The sequence below is a fragment of the Eumetopias jubatus genome, unplaced genomic scaffold (assembly GCF_037043125.1).
Source record: "Eumetopias jubatus isolate StellerSeaLion01/CBP00866 unplaced genomic scaffold, mEumJub1_p1.0 scaffold_9, whole genome shotgun sequence".
NCBI classification, from domain to species: domain Eukaryota; kingdom Metazoa; phylum Chordata; class Mammalia; order Carnivora; family Otariidae; genus Eumetopias; species Eumetopias jubatus.
Window position 1 is genome coordinate 22743899 of NW_028274815.1, and position 14208 is coordinate 22758106.

The window sequence follows — 14208 nt, forward strand, 5'->3', positions numbered from 1 at the left end:
CTCTGTAAAGAGCCCTCAGTTTAGTTGTATCTGATGTTTGGGTGGATGAGTTTCCACTGTCTGTTTGGTAGGCACTGAGGTCAAGTCGTGTAGCTGCAGAAGGGAGGAGACGTGGCTGGGCACACATCTGCCCCTTCCAGTCAGACCCGGACACAGGGAGGGGGAACGCTGTGGAAAATTCCTCCCCGGAGGATCTGCTGGGAAGTGCCACAGGAAAGAAAAGCGGCTTTGTGGGGGTTTCTTCCTCAGTGTTCCCCAGAGCAGCTGAGAGAGTGAGGGATGTGTCTCTGGACCATGTGCTTCCTCATGGCTTCACCGAGGGCTCCTGAGGACTGACCAGCCTGAGCCCAGCCTGGGAAAGACTGCAGTGAGGGACACCGGCATGTCCGGGAAAGGGCAGAGGGGGGAGACCAGCAGGCTCAGTGCTAGGAAGGACCTGCCCCTTCTGGGAAGGACCCTGATGCAAGTGCCCACCCCCTCCCTTACCCCCTCAGCCTCGCCCTGCACTCCTGCTTCCGGCAGCCCCAGCTTAATTCTTTGGAAGTCTCTGGGGGAGGAGATTGTGGCCTGATTCTAATCAGAGCACGAGATAGAGATTGGGAGCTGGAAGGCAGTTTGCTTCACTTGGCTCTGAGCCTACTTGCTCCACAAGGACTCCCAGCTGAAGGCCCCACCAACCTTTGCAAGAGCTCTGTCAACATTATTGAGAAGAGCATAATCTTCAGTCCTGCGCCACAGCTGCCAAGCAAAATTCTACCTGAGGCAGCCCTGGCTCTTTCATTTGTTCTTAGTTCATTCATTCATTCACTCATTCATTCATTTTGCGGTTGAAGATCCCTGTTCCTCATCCTTCCCTCTCCCTCTTGGGAAAGAGGCTTGGTGGGGCTTCTGAGTGGCGGGCCTGCATCCAGCCTGCTTCTGTTGAGAACATCTGTCGTCCCTCGACCCCACCCATAGCCTTGCGTTCAGGCCACCCCAGGGCGGAACTAACCCCAGCTCAGTTTACAATGTGGGTGACAGACTAGGGGAAAGGTAGAGTCTTAGGGAGCCTGGAAGAAAGCAGTAAAACAGGGAGAGGAGGAAGGAAACCCATTCTTTGAGCAGGTCGTGTGTGAGGAGACCTGTAGGAATGTCATTGTCATCTGAGTTGACACTCAGACAGCCTGTAGACATGCTCCGTTCTGTCCTCATAGGCTTTTGAAAATTGGAAAAGTTCACATGAAAATCCAGATTTCTGATTTTTCTGACCAATACAAAGATCTGGCACCCCTGAGCCTGTGTTCCACGTGGCAGCCATGGCTGAGTCAGGAAAGCTTTTTGTGGAAGTTCTCATCACTAGTTCCATTACCTGCCTGTCCCCAAGAGCACCTGTGATCTCATTCAGGCCTCCCCAACCCCCTGTGAAGAACATTAAGCCCATTTGGTACATGAAAAAAGCAAGGGGAGAGGTCAATAGCCTATGGCCCAAGGTCATAGCCAGGGGGAGACAGCACTGGGAGTCTCACCCAGTTTTTTCCTGGTCAAAGAGCTGGTACTCCCAGCAGCAGTTGGATGGACTGCAGATGTAGATGGCAAATGAAAATCTGGCCAGCAAGCTCTGGGCCCTCCTAGGCCACTGCAGAGTCCTGAGCTTGGCTAAATAGCTCTTGGCTGAGGCTCTGGAGAGGCCACACCTTACCAAAGCAAGAGCGGGAAGTGGTTGGTCAGTGGTCCCACAGCAAACACGGACAGGTGAGAGGCCCCAGGCACCTTGGCATGGGGGCACTGACCTCTCTCTGGTCAGTCTAAGTGGTTGCCCTTCCTGGCTTCTTTCTCTTCCCTGGAAGCAGACTCCCTTTGGCAGCATTTGGCTCTGTTTGGCCTTTCGGCCACACATGGTGCAGCCTGATGGCTCAACAGTGCCAGAACCACTGTAGTCTATAAATCACAGTCCAGTCCAGTCCAGGCAGGCTTCCTTGAGCAACACTCTTTCTGGTCCACTGTACATTCCCCTCCTGGAAAAGCTGGATGACTCTTTTCTTAGATGGGCTTGGCCAGTACTCCCTAGCAGTTTCTAGGAATGAATGGAAGGGCAGCACCTTAGGGTCACAGGAGGCGGGATAACTGCTAATAAGAATAGTTCGGCTGTGTATGGCACTCTACAGTTTATTAAAAACCCTTTCATGTCCATGTGTATTTCGTTCTCGTAATTTTTTGAGCCAGACAGAGCAGAATTGGTAAATATGTTCATCTAGGGAAAGGGCACAGAATATTGAGTTACCTTCTCAATCCTGCTACTTACCTTGGGCAAGTTCACGTCATCTCTTTTAGCTTTTATTTCCTCATTGCTTAAAAGAGATAATAAGCTCTCCCGCAAGGCTACACTGCTTTGTAACTCCAGGGAGTGCTATTTGCACTGGAACAAAGCGATGGGTCCCCTTGCTCCTAAGTGATGGTCCCCTTGCAGTTGTTTGTGGTGTGGAACTCCTCCTATGCATGTTGTGAAGATTAAGTGACATGATTTATGTACCAGCAGCACAGGGCCTGGAAGATAGTAGGTGATTAACAAATGCTTCTCAAGTGAATGAACTGCTCACTCAGTCATGATGGCTTTTGAGAGGCGCTCACAGGAAGAAGGAAGTAGTCCTGGCTCCCTGTGGCTGGTGTTGCATTTCCTGCCCATTTTTCTGTGACTCTTGCCAAGTTGCCCTTTGTCCCAGGCTTCTGGGCTCCCAGCCGGCTGGAGGCACAGACTTATCTATGAGGCCTGGAGAGCTGGGCCTGGACCGGGTAATGACCAGCCTTCCGCTCACTTGAAGTTTCCGTTGGGGGGCTGGAAGCCACAGCATCCAGATGGCTAATTGCTTTGTGCCTGTTTCTGCAAATCACAGTGATTCACTGTCCCTGCTGAAAACATGCTCTCTTTTCAAAGATTTAATGGTTTCCAAAATTAATTTAGCCTCATCTGTTATCCCCCTGCCCTTCTGCATTGTCCCCTCCTCCCAGCACCCTCCTCCACCCCAGGATGGAGCTTTCTGCTCCAGAAAGCTGACTTTCACTCTGTAGGGTATAGTAGAAAGTGGTGGGGAGCACAGACCACTTTCCAGGGTCACCTGAGCAAATGCTGAGTGTGGAGTTTTTGGCCACCCAGCCCAGGTATGACTGACACTTCAGGATCAGGAACTCCAAGAAGCTCCCATTTGCACTGCTTTGCTTATAAAACTCCCAGACGTCATCTGTTTTCTACATGTGAGATACGTTGTTTATTTTAGACAGCTCATTATGGGTCTGTGAGACCTGGAAGCCAGAGCCTTGGCTAAGAGACCAGAAGTTTCGGGGGTTCACCTCCAACTGATTCTGACTTGTTTTTGACCATCTTTGGGCCTTTGTTCTTCTCTAGTAACATAAAGGTAATATAATTACTACCTCTGCTCACTATTCATTTATTTTTTTATTAAAATTTTTTTAAGATTTATTTATTTTAGAGGGGGAGAGGGACAGGAGAGAGAATCTCAAGTAGACTCCCCACTGAGCATGGAGCCTGATGCAAGACTAGATCCCACAACCATGAGATCATGACCTGAGCTGAAATCAGTAGTCGGATGCTTAACCGACTGAGCCACCCACTGAGCCCCCACTATTCATTTATTTAATTAACATTGAGCCTTTCAATATTTTAGGCATGTGCTAGGGGTTGGGAATTCAGTGGTTAAAAAACACCATAATCCTGGCCTTTCAGGAAATCGGCTCACAATCTAGAGTGGAGAAAGAGAGGCCCAAGGCCAGCAGGTGAATACACGCTGTGTTAGGGAATGTCAGGCATCTAAGGAAGCACGCAGTCTGGTGGAGCCAGAAAGGCTCCCTGGAGGAGGTGATGCCTGAGCCAAATCCTAAATGATTAGAAGGAATTATGTTGAAGAAGAAAGAGGAGGAAGAGAAGGAAAAGGAAAGGAAAAGATGAGCAGTGTTCTAGGTAGAGGAAATAATATATGCAAAAGCCCCAAGCTAAGGGAAACCATGGTCCATACTAAGGATCTATAAACCAGTTTGGTGTGACTGGCTGTGGGAGTGGGAGTATGAGGAAGATGGCTGGTGACAAATGTGAGGCCAGAGCAGCAAGACCTTTTAGCACCTTATGGAATCATTGCTGGGTTTGAAGCATGGTCCAGTGCATGTTTTAGAGAAATCACTCTGGCTTCAGTATGGAGCGTTGACGGGATGAGGTAAGACAGAAGGAGGGTCAGGTATGCAATGGCTGCATCTAAAAAGTATTCCAAGATCCTGGGTGAGATATTGCTAGCCATTTTTTATGAAACAAATGAACAAAATGTGGATTTTTATGGATTTGTAAAATTCTCTCTGTAACTTTTGGGTTTTACTTTATCTATTTCAAGGCTGCATTAACTACATTCAAATTCCCAGTTATTATATCTTCTTGGTGAATTGTTCCTTTTATGTAATGTCCCACTCTGACCCTTACAATACTTTTTATCTTAAATTCTATTTTATTTTGCCCATTAATAAAGGACTAGTTGAATCATTTGTGGTATATCTACACAATGGAGTACTATGTATGCAGTTGTGAAAAAGAATGAGTGACATCTCCATACGCTTCTATAGAGCAATTTCTAGCTTATATTGGTAAGATGAAACAGTAGAGAGACTGAACACAGGTGTCATTGATAGAAGATAGACTTCTCTGGGTTTTTTCTGTGTTTGTTTTGTTTTTTATTTTTTTTATTATTTTTTTATTTTTTTAAAGATTTTATTTATTTATTTGAGAGAGAGAGAATGAGAGATAGAGAGCATGAGAGGGAAGCGGGTCAGAGGGAGAAGCAGACTCCCCACTGAGCAGGGAGCCCGATGTGGGACTCGATCCCGGGACTCCAGGATCATGACCTGAGCCGAAGGCAGTTGCTTAACCAACTGAGCCACCAAGGTGCCCTGTTTTGTTTTTTTAAAGTATTTTTTATTTTGAAGTAATCTCTATACCCAACATGGAACTTGAACTCACAACCCAGAGATGAAGAGTTGCATGTTCTACCAACTGAGCCAGCCAGGCACCCGAAGCTAAACTTCTTTGAATAGATGATATTATGGACTTGACTTTGGAGCCATATAAATATTTACATAATTATAAAAAAATAGAGTAAAATAGAAGAAAGCAATTTAAAAAAAAGGAAATGATACCATGTATCAAATTGGTGGCAAAACTTAGGGAATTGTTTCAAGAGACTTTATTTTTGTAATTTATTCTTAATTTTAATTTTTTAAAAAGATTTTATTTATTTACTTGCCAGAGAGAGAGCACAAGCAAGGGGAGCAGCAGAGGGAGAGGGAGAAGCAGGCTGTCTGCCAAGCCGGGAGCCCAATGTGGGGCTCGATCCCAGGACCCCGGGATCATGACCCGAGCCAAAAGCAGATGCCCAACCGACTGAGCCACCCAGGTGCCCCTCCAAGAGACTTTAAAACACAATAATTTGGGGCGCCTGGGTGGCTCTGTCATTAAGCATCTGCCTTCGACTCAGGTCATGATTCCAGGGTCCTGGGATCAAGCCCCTCATGGGGCTCCCTGCTCAGCGGGAACCCTGCTTCTCCCTCTCTCACTCCCCTTGCTTGTGTTCCTTCTCTTGCTGTGTCTCTCTCTGTCAAATAAATAAATAAAATCTTTTTAAAAAACTAAAAAAAACAAAAAAACAATAATTTGAGGATGTGATTATAGAAGAACACACCCTATGGAATAGTGACCAAAAGCCCTATAACAATATTAAACTTCTTATGGTAATCATATTGTTAGTAATATTATTAATATTACTCTGGAACTCACCTACTATATGTAGGTAAGATGAAGCAAATAAACAATTATGTTAACATCATTAGTATCCTAGATTTCCAGGTAAGAGAAAAGATAGAAATATAAAACTCCAATAAATTAAGCAAAAATTCAAAATTTGATTTGGAAATATAAGTATGGACTTACAATCTATTTACTTATTTTTTAAAACATTTTATTTTATTTTATTTAAGATTTTATTTATTTAGTTGACAGAGAGAGACACAGAGAGAGAGGGAACACAAACAGGGGGACTGGGAGAGGGAGAAGCAGGCTTCCCACTGAACAGGGAGCCCGATGCAGGGCTCGATCCAGGACCCTGGGATCATGACCTGAGCCGAAGGCAGACGCTTAACAACTGAGCCACCCAGGTGCCCCAAAACATTTTATTTTTTAAGTAATCTCTATACCCAATGTGGGGCTCAAACTCACAGCCCCATGATCAAGAGTCACATGCTCTACCACCTGAGACAGCCAGGCATCCCTGGGCTTACAATCAATTTAAAATAATCTCCCAGTGAGGTCAAATGAGAAGTCCTTTCAAACAATAACCAACCCAGTTAACAATGAGCACCTCTAACTCCCAGACTGTGATTTCTAAATACCACATTTTACTAAGACCAGGACTGCTTGGGGGAAATGGCTGATTATAGGATAAGATAATGTACAGTGTGGAAAAATCAAACCAGACAGAAAGAAGTTGTCGAATACTATCAGGGTCTTGTCAAAAGAACAGCAGCATCAACTTGAAGAGGCTCCCACTGGCCAAAGAGGGATAGTATAAGTGTCAATGACAATGATAACTTCACTGGATTAAAACACAGAAAATATCTTAAAGCCTGAGTTAGTATTATTATCAAGAAATAATTAGTCAGGGCACCTGGGTGGCTCAGTCGTTAATTTCTGCCTTCGGCTCAGGTCATGATCCTGGAGTCCCGGGATCGAGTCCCGCATCGGGCTCCCTGCTCAGCAGGGAGTCTGCTTCTCCCTCTGACCCTCCCCACTCTCATGTGCTCTCTCTCTCTCTCCCATTCTCTCTCTCAAATAAATAAATAAAATCTTTAAAAAAAAGAAAAGAACTTTTAAGTGTGATACTATAGCCAAGAAGTGGAAGCAACACAAATGTCCATCGATGGATGAATGGACGAACAAAATACCATATACACATACAATGGAACCTTAAAAAGCCTTAAAAAGGAAGGAAATCCTGTCACATGCTACATGGATGAATCTTGAGGACATTATTTTAAGTCAAACAAGCCAGTCTCAAAAAGACAAATACTGCATGATTCCGCTTGTATGAAGTATCTGAAGTAGTCAAATTCATAGAAACAGAATGTGTACTGATGGTTACCAGGGACTGGGGTGGGAATGGGGCAGGAAGCGGAGGTGTTTAATGAGTATAGAGTTTCAGTTTTGCAAGATAAAAAAGTTTTGGAGATCTGTTTCATAACAATGTGAATATACATAACACTACTGAACTATATGCTTAAAAATGGTTAAGATGGTAAATTTTATGATATGTATTTTTTACCACAATTTAAAAAAATAGGTTCAAGGCAAAAAAAAATTTAAGTGTGATAATGACATTGTGGTTATTTTTAAAGAGAGTCTCCTAGCTGTTAGAGACACATACGGAAATATTCCCAGTTTAAATGATAAGAAATCTTGGACTTGCTTCAAAATAATCCAAGACAAAGATGGGGGAGTGGGTGGGGATTCAGTTGAAAGAACATTCCCTAATTATTGAAGTAGAATAATGGGTATATGGAGTTTCATTATACTATTTTCTCTATTTTGCTGTGTTAGAAATTTTCTATAAGGTGTTAGTCAGCTTTTCTGTGTGGACAATTTTCCAAATCTCGTTATCAAAATTTAGGGAGGTACTCACTCTCAGGTGCCGGACGGTGGCTTGAAGTTCATTTCACATCTCAAACTGTCACAGTTTCTTTCAGTACTGGTTGGTCGCTCTTTTGACAATGAGCTCCAAAACTTTGTGGGTTTTTTTTTTTTTTTTTAACTATTTGATTTTAGGGAACTCCGTATGTCCATAGCTGTTCCCTCCCATAATTCTTTTGGAGAATTGCCTCTTTCTAGACTTCAATGCAAATATTTTGATTAACCAGCTTATGTGGAATCCTGTTTATACTCTTCTTTGTCCAACTGAAAGGATGTACTGGGGGCTACCTTATTCTCTTTAGAATTGGTTGTTGGTTTGTGGGGATTTTTACCTTTTCTTTCAAATAAGTTAGTTGCTTTAGTGTTGCTTTTTCCTTTCTAACTCAAAATGACTCAAGGGCAGAGGTCATGGTATTTATCGCTTGTTTCCAATGTGCTATGGTGGCCCATGGGAGGGTCTCACAAAAACATGCTGGTGAACTAATGACCAGATAAATGAAAACCTGCTCAGGTAACCAATTTTACCCTTAGATTGTGAAATTACTTTTAAAATTAAAATGCCCTTGGGTCACCTGGGTGGCTCAGTCATTAAGCATCTGCCTTCGGCTCAGGTCATGGTCCCAGGGTCCTGGAATCGAGCCCAGTATCAGGCTCCCTGCTCCGCGGGAAGCCTGCTTCTCCCTCTCCCACTCCCCCTGCTTGTGTTCCCTCTCTCGCTGTGGTTTTTCTTTGTGTCTTTCTCTGTCAAATAAATGAATAAAATCTTAAAAAAAATTAAATTAAGTTACCTTAACCCAAGTCTTTGTTTTGTGTGGCCATTGGTGGAACAAGATGGGTGGGGATGGTGGGGAGATGACTGAAAACATGCAGTTCTTTGCGATGGTCACATCCAAACCCATGGCTGTTGGCTCCTACTCCTAGGCCCAAAGACTGTCTCCAAGTTTGATACCTCCTGACCCACCTTCCATGTTAGGATTTCATCTGCCCACTCATCTCTCTGGGTGCTGGTTTATGCAGAGACTTCCTATGTGAATAGGTGGTTTGGGTCTCTATAGCTTCTCCTACTGCCTTGCCTGTGTTCATGCATGCCCTCTCTACAGGTTTGCATCAGTTACCAGCATTGCTTCCAGTCCTGATGCAGGGCCATGCACTCTGGCACTGTGGAACAGGAAGCAGAACAGGCAGAGCAGACAATAACTGGTGTGCTGGGGTCTCCATCTTCCTCATCCTCTGTCTTGGCCCGTCAGGCCCAGATGTGGCCTTGAGCTCAGATTGAAATCATGGGAAGCCTCAGAAGGCAGGAGGACGGGTCCAAACACAAGCTCCTGGAGCAGTGGCATCAGTTCTGTAGGTGACTCCTGTGACAACTGGAGCTCTTCTGAGCCTCCCTTGAGGAAGTGGCCTCTCATGGGGGAGCATGCATGGAACAGGAGCCAGCGCCATTGCATGTTCTCATTGGTAGGGTGGGCTCTTGGTCTAGTTCTATTTAGCAGTTTTAACAAAAATCTTTGCCCAAAAGCTATTTTAACAAAAATCTTTGCCCAGCAGTTACCTTGTTGCATGCAGCATTTCTCTGCTTTATTTTCTACTGATATTTCAACCCTGCAAGTCCCTGAATTCTGGATTCCCTGCTAATCTTTCATCCCTTCTTGAAAACCAGCCAGTCATTTTCTACACCTTCTTCTGTCTTGTAGAACATTGTCAAATGCAGGTAGTAATAACCAGGATACACTACTAAATATCCCGTTTCACAGCCTCTTCACTTGAATCTACAAGTTCACTAGGTACCTAAGCCTTCCAAATGATCACAGATGACAGTTTTTCAAATGTTGCACCTCTGCAACACAGAGGGCACCATTTTTTTCAGCCTCCAGTAAAACTTTCCTCACTACCCTCTGCCCAGCTCCAAAGCCAATACCACATATTGTAGTGTTTTCTTTTTCCTTTCCCTTTTTCCTTTGGTATGGCAGCATCTCAATTCTATGTAGCAATTTCTCTATCTGCTTTGCTGGAGTAATAAACATACCACACATAAGAAAAAGAGTAAAGAAAAGAAAGTTAAAAATTATATTTTATTTGACAATAACATTGAATTAAAACCAGCTTTTTATTGGTTAATACTTGCTTGGTGTCCCTTTTTCTGTCCCTTTATTTTCATCTGTTTTATATCATTGTTTCAAGGCTTGTTCCTCTCTTTTACAGTATCTAGCTGGATTTTGATTAAGAGATCTAATTGGAATATTAATTTGTAATTAATATATTAAATCTATATTTATTGAGATTAATGATATACTTGGGCTTTTTTTTTTTCTGCCACTTAAAAATATTTCTGTCCCAGAATTCTCATGATAGGAATCTTACCACTATTTTTTTTAATCCCATATCTTTTATCTTTCTAGCTATGATCTAGGAGACCTCCTCACTTCTATATACCTAATCACTAAAGCATACCTCAGATTAGAGTTGCAGAATATGAAACTGCTTAGCTACAGTCTAGAATTGGCCCTTCAACAACAGGTATCCCACAACTCATGTTTCAGTCATCTGGCCCCTTCTGCTTCAGTGTCATCCTTTTCCTTTTTGGTGTCTGGGACCAGGATCACAGGGAGCTGACACCTTTGGCTCCTTTTTGTTGTCTATGTGAGTAATAAATTGTCTAAATCTAAAAGTGGCCCATTATGTTTTTACTGGCTGAATCAACCAAGCCTTGGCCTTGCCTTGTCTCCTATGCATGAGCATGACAGATACTATCTGTCAATTTTCTTCATGATAATTGAAGTTTTACTTTTCTTGCATTTTCTCTTCTCTTATGTTCCTGTATAATATGATTTTTTAAAAAAATCAATAGTCAATATCTATTGTATTATGACTCTATAAATTTTATTTACTGCTGAACATTACTACAAATTACATTCTGTCCACCTTTGTGTTTTTCTTGCAGTTAATAGTTGCCATAGTTTTTCTTTTGCTTAGTTTCTTTTTAATAACTATTGCTAATATTCAAAAAATGTTTTCTATGTATCTGTTAAACATCTAGTGATGTTTCTTTCCAAATGTGCAAATGTATCAAATAATCTATCACTATCTTTCCTGCCTTCCATCCCTGGAGGTCTCCTTTTTATGCCCTCTCTCATCTTGCTTCAGTTTGGATGGGTTCCTCTTTATACCTGGGGCTCAGGTGTCATCTTAGGACTTCCTTTTTCAGTCTTATCCTTTGGATTGTTTCTCTGTTTTCTGGCATCCCCTTGTTCCTAGTTCTTGGCTTAGTCTTTCATTTCACTGAATCATATCCTTCACTATCTTCCTAAGAAAAGGTGTGTGGGAGGTACAAATTTGGAGTTCTTATGTATCTGAAAATATCTTTATTTCACACTTATACTTGTCCTTTATTTGGATAAGTATAGAATTATAGGACAAAAATAATTTTCACTCAGAACTTAGGGTGCCCAACACTACTGTCCTCCAGCATCCTGTACTGCTGTTGAGATGTCCGATTCCACGACTTCTTACACCTTCACACACAACATGATTTTTCTCTCTAGAAGCAATTAGGTTATGTCTTTTATCCTGGCATCCTGAAATTTCAAATTATTGCCTTGGTATTCCCCCCTCCCCCATTCTCCTGGACATTTAGAGGGTAACTTTAATTTGGAGATATATGTCCTTTCTTACATTGTTATTAAAAAATAATAATTTCCTATATTTTGTTTTCTGAAACTGAATATAGATGTCAGAATGCCTTGAGTAATCCTCTAAAACTCTTTTCTCTAAAACTAATTTTCATTGATGTTTTTATTCTACTTTCTGGGAGATTTCTTCAACTTTATTTTTCTGCCCTTTTGTTGAATCTTTAATTTTAGCTATCACATTTTAAATTTCAAATTGCTCTTGCTCATCCTCTGAGTATTCTTTTTTCAAACCATCCTGCTCTTTCTCATGGAAATGCATCTTCTTTTAGATCTGGGGCCATTAATTAAATGGATATATAAAAAAATTTTCTTCTCTTCATCTCTATTTCCTCTAAGTTCATTTTCTGTTTTTAATGTTTGTTTGCTTTGGTCTGTCTCTTTCATGTGGGATGCTTCCTGCAAATTTCTGGTGATCCTGGGCTATACAGTCCTATAAAACAGAGAGGCATCAATGTGGTTGGCAACTGTGTGTGCAGTGTGGGGACGTGAGAGGGATTTGACTGGCGGGCTTCATTCTCAGGCCATTTCATTGGGAGATCATGAAAAGTCATTACTTAGAGGATTTCTCTCTGGAGCTAGTAAATGTTTTCCAGTGAAGAATCCTCCAGTCTTCTACCCAGGGGACATATACCTGACAGTTCCTTTCTGGGAATGGTGTAATGGAAGGAGTCTGGCAGAGGGCCCCAATATTAACATGTCAACTTACACTTGATTTCCCTGTTTTCAGCCAGGCAGCTGTCCCTCTACTGTTGCTGGAGTCACTGAACTTGGAACTGCTCTGTTTCAATTTTTCTAGAGAAAAAAACCCCTCTAGTCTCTTGTAGGAACATAGTTCCCTGACTGTATGGGATTAAGAGGGGATCCAGAGTTGTTATTTCTCCACATATCTTTTTCAACCATTTCCTTAGTGTTTAGCTCATGCTTCAAACCCACTTCTTGCAAAACCTGCTGCTTCTGAGTCCCCCATCTCTCTGGGCTCTATGGGTAGAATCTGCTTCATCATCACTATCAGTTCCCTCTCCAGGCCCTTCTGAGTCTTAGTTTTACTTACTTTACTAATTCAGTTACCTCTCCTCCAGCCACGTTTAATCATCTCCAAATTGCTGAACTAACTCTCTTGTCCACTAATGTCCTCACTTCTATTCTCTGTATTCTCATAGGTCTATACTTTAAAAAAAAAATGTTGTGGGGTGTGTGGAGGGAGAGGAGATAAAGGCATACAATTAATTTGTTGTCTAACCAGAAGTTCATACCTACTTAAAAAAGTGTTTACAGGGGAGGGGGGTGGGGGGATGGGTTAGCCTGGTGATGGGTATTAAAGAGGGCACGTTCTGCGTGGAGCACTGGGTGTTATGCACAAACAATGAATCATGGAACACTACATCCAAAACTAATGATGTAATGTATGGTGATTAACATAACAATAAAAAATTTAAAAAAATGTTCACAGATTTTATAAATAGTACATTGTAGAAAATTGGAGCAGCACATTAAATCAAGCATTCATGGAGATGCGCGAGTGGCTCAGTAGGTTAAGTGTCTGACTTTGGTTCAGATCATGATCTCGAGGTCTTGGGATGGAGCCCTGGGTTGGGCTGCCCACTCAGTGGGGAGTCTGCTTGTCCCTCTGCCCCTCCCCTTGCTCATGTTCTTCTCTCTCAAATAAATAAATAAAATCTTAAAAAAAAATAAAGCAAGCATTCATGATTCTACCACCCAAAAATAATCAATATGAACATTGCAGTGCATGATACAATCAGGTACTTAAAAAAAAAAACAACCCTTTATTTTAGAATAATTTTAGATTTACAGAAAAATTGCCATGATGGCACAGAATTCTCATATACTCCACACCCACTTTCTCCTAATACTATCATCTTGCATTAGTATGATACATTTGTCACAATAAACAAACCAATATTGATACCTCATTATTAACTAAGTGCAAACCTTATTTAGATTTTTTTTAGTTTTTCCCTAATGTCCTTTTTCTGTTGCAGGATCACATCCAGGATACTACATTATTTAGTTGTCATATCTCCTTAGGCTCCTCTGGGCTATGACAGTTTCTCAGACTTTCCTTGTTGTTGATGACTTTAACAGTTTGGTGGAGTCTTGGTCAGACATTTTGTAGAATGCACCTTAACTGGGATTTGTCTGATGCTTTTCTCATAATTAGACTTGGGTTATGGATTTTTTGGGAGGAAGACCACTGAGGTGAAGTGCCATTCTTGTCACATCATATCAAGGGTACATACTTATCAACGTGACTTATTACTATTGATGTTGACCTTGATCACCTGGCTAAGCTAGTATTTAACAGGCGTCTGCACTGTAGAGTTACTTCTTCCCTCACTCCTTTCCAAATTGTCCTATTTTTAAGGAGGTCACTATAAGCAGCCCACAGTGAAGGGGTGGGGAGCTCTGCTATGTAACAACAGAAATTATTTGGAGTTCTTCTGCCTGTGAGATATTATCTATTCTTCGTCATTTACTTACTTATTCATATCAGTATGGACTCATGGTTATTTATTTTATACTTTGGATTATAATACAATACTACTTTATTTATTTTCTTGCTCAAATTATTCCAGTTTTGGTCATTGGGAGCTCTTTCAACTGGCTCCTGTGTCCCTTTGTGTCTCTCTCCACCTCCCTCATCATTGTGGACTTTTGGGGCACTTCCTTACTTCCTGGCACTATTAGATGCTGCTGGATCATCCTGCATATTTCCTGCCCCAGTTCTAGAATCAACCATTTCTCCAAGGTGACCTAGTCCTTTTATTGGAGAATGGTATCTGGTGATAG